Source organism: Cebus imitator, unplaced genomic scaffold, assembly GCF_001604975.1.
Source record: "Cebus imitator isolate Cc_AM_T3 unplaced genomic scaffold, Cebus_imitator-1.0 Scaffold102, whole genome shotgun sequence".
NCBI classification, from domain to species: Eukaryota; Metazoa; Chordata; class Mammalia; order Primates; family Cebidae; genus Cebus; species Cebus imitator.
The window spans coordinates 1,799,257-1,805,838 of record NW_016107417.1 but is presented as its reverse complement, the minus strand read 5'-3'; the positions used below and the strand labels follow the sequence as shown (position 1 = coordinate 1,805,838).

Sequence of the window (6,582 nt, the reverse complement as noted above, 5' to 3'; positions counted from 1 at the left end):
AAAAAAAAAAAAAAAAAAAAAGAGGAATTTGATCCTGTTATCTCTGAACCTAAAAACAGTAGCTTCCAGTTACTTGTAGGATAAAAAGAAATTTTCACATTCTACAAGGCCCTCCATGAAGTGTGCCTATAACTTACCTCTTCAGATTTCTACTTAATAGCTTTTCTTCTGCCACAGAGCTCCCTTTCTGGTACCTAATGGGTGTCATACTCTTCCTGATGGAGCTTTCACATGTGCAGCTTCCTTCACTTGAACAGCAGCTGCCCATCAATCCCTATTGTATGTTTCATAGTGCCCTGTATCTGTCCACAAATGGAAGGGCTTGCTTCTTTAACAGAAACTACACATGCTTCATTCATCACTGTGGTCCCACATCCTACCTCACAGTAGGAATTCAAATAGCTGATAAATGAATTCAGGAGCTTTTAGCATTGAGTAGCCTTATGGGAATCTGAAATGGTCTACAGTGAGAGACTTGGTCTTGGTGAACTAAAGAAATTTTGTATCCACAATATGCAATTTCTCATGTAAGAAGGTGTAGAAATAAGTACATTGGCTGGGCACAGTCGTGGTGGCTCACGCCTGTAATCCCAGCACTTTGATAGGCCAAGTTGGGTGGATCACCTGAGGTCAGGAGTTCGAGACCAGCCTGACAAATATAGTGAAACCCTGTCTCTACTAAAAATAGAAAAATTAGCCAGCCGTGGTGGCATGCGCCTGTAGAGGAGGTTGAAACAGGAGAATTGCTTGAACCTGGGAGGTGGAGGTTCCAGATCCGAGATCGTGCCATTGCACTCCAGCCTGGGCAACAGAGCGAGAACTTCAAATAAATAAATTAATTAATTTTGTCCTACTCAGCAGTCCTCTTTCAGGGGTAAAAGTGTAATATTGGGGTTTAGGGCTTCAGGGTGCCCTCAGCTCCCCTGAGAGGATTTTTCTCCAGGTTTTTGGTCTCCTGCCCTCTCAAGAATGAGAAAAAGGGGACCACGATGCAGTGTGCAGTAAATGCTGGACTTAAAAGTGTTTGTAGAAAGTGATTTATTTAGAGAGAAACCAGAGAAGGAGAGAGAAAGAAACAGCTAACTCTCACACTCAATGAGAGAATCCAGAAAGATGGAATCCAGGAGAAAAAAGCAGCTTCCACACTAAGTGGAAGGGAATAGAGAGAGAAATCGAGTTTAGGAGGGGAAGACAGGCTTCCACAAGAGTGTATGGAAGGGGACCCCAGAAGGGAAATCCAGGAGAAAACATAGCTTCCACGAAGGGAGTGTTTGTGGAAGGGGACCCAACATGGAGTCCGAAGGGCTGTAGAAGAAGGGGACTTTTAACCTGGGAGGAACCCCCACCTTCTCTAAGACCCCTGGCCAATGAAAGTATTTCTTCAGAACTTCCACTGCAGTGATTGACTTTGTTTCTTCCTGTGCCCTCGAAATTCAAACAAACCCGTTAAATCTCCCGGATGTAGAGAGATGGGAGGGGGGCATGGTGCTAGGAAGTTCTTGCCCTTAAAACTATGCCTCCTTGTGGACCCGGAAGAACACATTCCCTGAAAAGGATTTTCTACAGGGAACGTCTATGCAATTCTGCAAGGCTTTTTCTCCTGTGAGCAGCTTATTTTACTATCTAAACTGCTGTCCAAGAGAGTAGCCACTAGCTACATGTAACTAATTATGATTAAACTCAGTTTCAGTGGCATAAGCCACATTTCAAGTACTCAATAGCCACACGTGACTAGTAGCCACAAATTGGACAGCACAGATATGGAACACTTCCATCATTGCTAGAAGTGTTATTGTGCAGTGAGATGTGAAACTCTTTTACAGAAAATCTAATTTGTTTTCTTGTTCTGCCAATGAGATGGAAATCAAAATATGCTTATTATTCATTTGTTTTTTTGAGACAGAGTCTGGTTCTGTCACCCAGGCTGCAGTGCAGTGGCAAGATCTCGGCTCACTATAACCTCTGCCTCCTGGGTTCAAGCGATTCTCATGCTTCACCTTCCCGAGTAGCTGGGATTACAGGCACACACCACCATGGCAGACTAAGTTTTTGTATTTTTAGTAGAGATGGGGTTTTGCCATGTTGTCCAGACTGGTGTTGAACTCCTGAATCAGTCTGCCTGCCTCAGCCTCCCAAAGTGTTAGGATTACAGGCGTGAGCCATGCACCTAACATGTTAAACTTCAATGTTAAAATTGGTTGAAATATAGCACAGAACCACCAGAGATTTTGGTGAGGCCAGCAAAATCTGCAGAATTTTTCTTGGCTGTGCATAGTAACTTGCAGATCACAAGAAAATCCCAGCATCTCTGCCTTGTTTTCCCTTTTGGAAAACAGAGACAGTCTTACCTCCCTGGGGAATACTGAAGCCAACATAAGCCTTATGTACTTAACCACTGGTTGGAATAGTGTGCATGGACAGGTTAACTTCTGTATATTTGTCAGTCCACTTGCCTGAGAAATAAGGGAAAACTTTGCTTCACCTGTCAAAATTGTTTTTGAGATGGAGGTTTGCTCTTGTTGCTCTAGCTGGAGTACAATGGCACGATCTTGGCTCACTGCCACCTTCACCTCCCGGGTTCAAGTGATTCTCCTGCCTCAGTCTGTCGAGCAGCTGGGATTACAGCTAGTGCTCGACTTACGACCACGATTGGGACCGGCAGACCGGTCATAACACGATTTGGTTGTAAGTTGAGTAGGCTATATGTACAGTTGAAATGGTGCACGCGGAGATGGTAGTGCTGCCGGAAGCTGGTCCGCACTGTCGTACACCCAGCTGGGCAACGTTTGCGCTGCCAGACGTGGAGCAGTCGTGGCTAGCGATTGTGGTCGTAAAGTCGAATGGTCGTAAGTTGCATACCTGTATAGTCGAGCACCACCATGCCCAGCTTTTTTGTGTTTGTGTATTTTTAATAGAGACAGGGTTTCTCCATCTTAGGCTGGTCTCAAACTCCTGACCTCAGGTGATCCTCCCATCTCAGCCTCCCAAAGTGCTGGGATTACAGGCATGAGCCACTGCACCTAGCCTCAATGTTATTTTAAGTACATGAAGTCAAATTGAGTTAATGTGATAGGTCCTAGGAGACTATCTAGCTTAGCCTTTTTCTAATGGAGGGATTACTCCAAGAACTACTACCCTGGTTCTGCTAGCCTTTAAACTGGTTTAAGAGCATCTCTGGGCCGGGCACAATGGCTCATGCCTGTAATCCCAGCAGTTTGGGAGGCCAAGGCAGGCAGATCACGAGGTCAAGAGATTGAGACCATACTGGCCAACATGGTGAAACCCTGTCTCTACTAAAAATACAAAATTAGCCAAGCATAGTGGTGCACGCCTGTAGTCCCAGCCACTTGGGAGGCTAAGACAGAAGAATCGCTTGAATCTGGGAAGCGGACGTTGCAGTGAGCTGTTTTTGTGCCACTGCGCTCCAGCCTGGCGACAGGAGTAAGACTACATCTCAAAACAACAAAAAAACCCCAGCTCTGGTTATTTAGAGAAAAGGAGCCTCACCACCAGCTGTAGCAAATTTAGCAGTGTCTCAAGAATCTGGCTAACTTCTCACCACCTGTTACTGAAGCCATAGCACTCACTTCACTAAATCTTATTTTTTTATTTGTTTTGGAGACAGGGCCTCCTGTTGCCCAGGATGGAGTGCAGTGGCGTGATCACAGCCTGCTGCAGCCTTGACCTCCTGGGCTTGAGATTCTCCCACCCAGCCTCTTGAATAACTGGGACTACAGGCGTGTACCACCACACCCAGCTAAGTTTTTTTTTTTTTTTTTGAGACAGTCTCACTTTGTTGCTCAGGCTGGAGTGCAATGGTACCATCTCAGTGCACTGCACTCTCTGCCTCCCAGGTTCAAGAGACTCTCCTGGCTCAGCCTCCCAAATAAGCTGGGACTACAGGTACGTGCCACCATGCCCGGCTAATTTTTGTATTTTTAGTAGAGACGTGGTTTCACCGTGTTGGCCAAGCTGGTCTCAAACTCCTCACCTCAAGTGATCTGACTGCCTCTGTCTCTCAAAGTGTCGAGATTACAGGCATGAGACACTGTGCCTGTCCAAATAATTTTGTTTTGTTTTTTTGAGATGGAGCTTCACTTGTTGCCCAGGCTGGAGTGCAATGGCATAATCTAGGCTCACTGCAACCTCTGCCTCCTGGGTTCAAGCGATTCTCCAGCCTCAGCTTCCCAAGTAGCTGGGATTACAGGTGTCTGCCATCATGCCTGGCTAATTTTTGTATTTTAATTAATAGAGACAGTGTTTCACCATATTGGTCAGGCTGGTCTCGAATTCTTTGACCTCACCAGATCCACCTACCTCGGAATCCCAAAATGCTGGGATTACAGGCATGAGCCACCACACCCAGCCAGCCAACTAATTTTTTTTTTTAAGTAGAGGCAGGGTTTCAACATCTTGCCTAGGCTGGTCTTCAGCTTCTTCAGTGGGCTTAAGTGATCCGCCCACCTCAGCTTCCCAAAGCGCTAAGATTACAGGTGTTGGCCACCATGCCCAGCCTTAAATCCTTCCTACTATGTCTAAATTTCAGACCTCTATTAGTTTGAATTTTGTAGCTTAACAACTAGGAGAGAATCAAAAGACAGTAGTGGTAAATACCACTCACACAAACACAAAAAGATACTTAAGTGTTAGAAACGTTTATTTGTCAAAAAATTTTAAAAAAGGGGAGGAGTGGAGTAAAACAAGGCTAAATTTCAGCTAATGCTGTACCACGATCACAGGTCAGACATAGAAAACAAAACAAAACAAAACAACAAAACCCCCAATGGTCCTGCCAATTTCAGAAGATTTAACTTCAATGTTAGAGTCCAGAGCTAACAGAGGAGAGTAAAAGGCTGCTTGTCACTACATGGTCATTTTAAAGGGAAAGGAAATGCTGCAGGTAGGCAGGGAGAAGGATTCAACTCCTAGGGAAAGCAAGATAAGAGGTTCCACTGCACAGGAAAAAGGGGATGCCAGCATAATCCTTACCTAGGGCTGCTCAGAGCCTGAGAATATAAGGAACAGAGTGAAAAGCTACAGAGACTAGTATCAGGAGGAAAGAAAAGTCAACTTAGAAGAATTAAGAAAGAAAACATAGTTGGTCACAAACTCCTTTTGTTTACTGAAACATGAAGCAATGGAAACATCCCGGCAAAGGGGACCGCGCGGAGCAAGTTCTCATATATGACCGCAGCCCGAGGGTTCAGTCCGCAATTATCCTACCTGAAAGAGAGCACAACACAAGAGGCTTACACAATGCCTGGAGAGCAGCCTGGCTCCGAGTACAAGGGCCCTGGATCCCGTCCTGTATTGGGGGAGAGGGGGGACAAAGAAGAAAACAAAACCAAGTCAGACTGGATCTAACTCACATCCCATATAATTACCTAGGAGTCTAATAGCTATATATAGGAATCTACTTATGGGTACATATATAGGACAAGATGCAATCTAGCTGAAGAATGTGTTGGTTGTAAACCTTTCTTATCCACCTTTTAGGCAAGATAACCCCTGTGACAGAAGTCTACTGTTGCTGCAACAAAGGGCATATAAACATTATCAAGAACTGCAATTTAATTTTGGGGTCCAGGAAAAGCAGAAGATGCTGAGATGTCTTATGTGGCCAATTGCACTATCCTAAATGTTTTGTTTTAATCTTTCACAGTAAACAAGCTTTCACAAATGATGGTCACAAGGGTAGGGTATCAAGGAACAGCCAGCCAGTCATTCACCCAGTTCCACCACACCTACATGTCATCACACTCACAGAGTTAGAGCCATAGTTCCAGTAGTTTCCCTAATTGACCAAATCTCCCTTGCCAAATCAAAAGAAGAAATCACTCCTAGAATTCTCTAATTCTTCTACTGATGATGGGAACTCCAGACACCAATGGCTGGGGGAAAAAAAAAGTTAACTCACACCAAGTTCCTCTACTTATTACAGACAAAGGGCCAAATCTTGGTCTTGATCTGTGCCAATCGACTTCAAAAGTTGTGACGTTCTTGGATCAGTTCTGCTAGGGTGAGACCCGAATTTGGATCCCCAACAGTTCTGGAGTATTTCATCCTGGCAGCCTCATTAACATCAGGCTCCTGGGACTGCAACCAACTCAGGGTTATTCAGTCCATTTGAGGTTCACACCTGGAAGGTAAGTTTCTTTAAAAGTCATCACTAAAAAGAGGTTAGTTGAACAACCACTGCTTGCAGTCAAAATTCATTTAAAAATGTCCTAGCAATACCTTTTGAAGACCACAATATATGAATTTAATATTTAACTTTGAAACACCCTTGAGAGAAACAGGTTATCTGATAGATTTATACCAGCTTGCTTCAGAGGCATATCCCACCTCATGCTAGATCCAGCTGCATTAAAATAAAAATTAATGGCAAATTACAAATTTTAAGATCACTTCACACACATAAACACAGACTTGCTGCACAGTGGTCTCTATCAAGTCTTGGTGACATGCATATAGGGTACAACTTATTACAGGTTGTACCATATTTGCTTCTCAAGTCACATAAAAGAGCAAAGTCTACGGCTTTGTTTCTTAATTTCTTTTTTTTTTTTTTTTTTTTTTTTT

The 6,582-nt window shown here is 44.0% G+C and overlaps 1 protein-coding gene across 7 annotated transcripts in view; it reads right to left on the bottom strand.

The window, feature by feature from the left end:
* Positions 1 to 4,639: 4,639 nt before the first annotated feature.
* Positions 4,640 to 6,582, bottom strand: part of LOC108310202 (RNA-binding protein 4B) — a 15,713-nt gene continuing 13,770 nt past the window's right edge. For 3 of the 7 annotated variants that reach the window (XM_017537038.2, XM_037741568.1, XM_037741567.1), the window contains exon 4: positions 4,640 to 6,139. The gene's annotated coding sequence lies outside the window, so the exon portion shown is untranslated. The remainder of the gene's footprint in view (positions 6,140 to 6,582) is intronic. The other 4 variants (XR_001827665.2, XR_001827666.2, XM_017537039.2 and 1 more) reach the window with 4 other exon arrangements.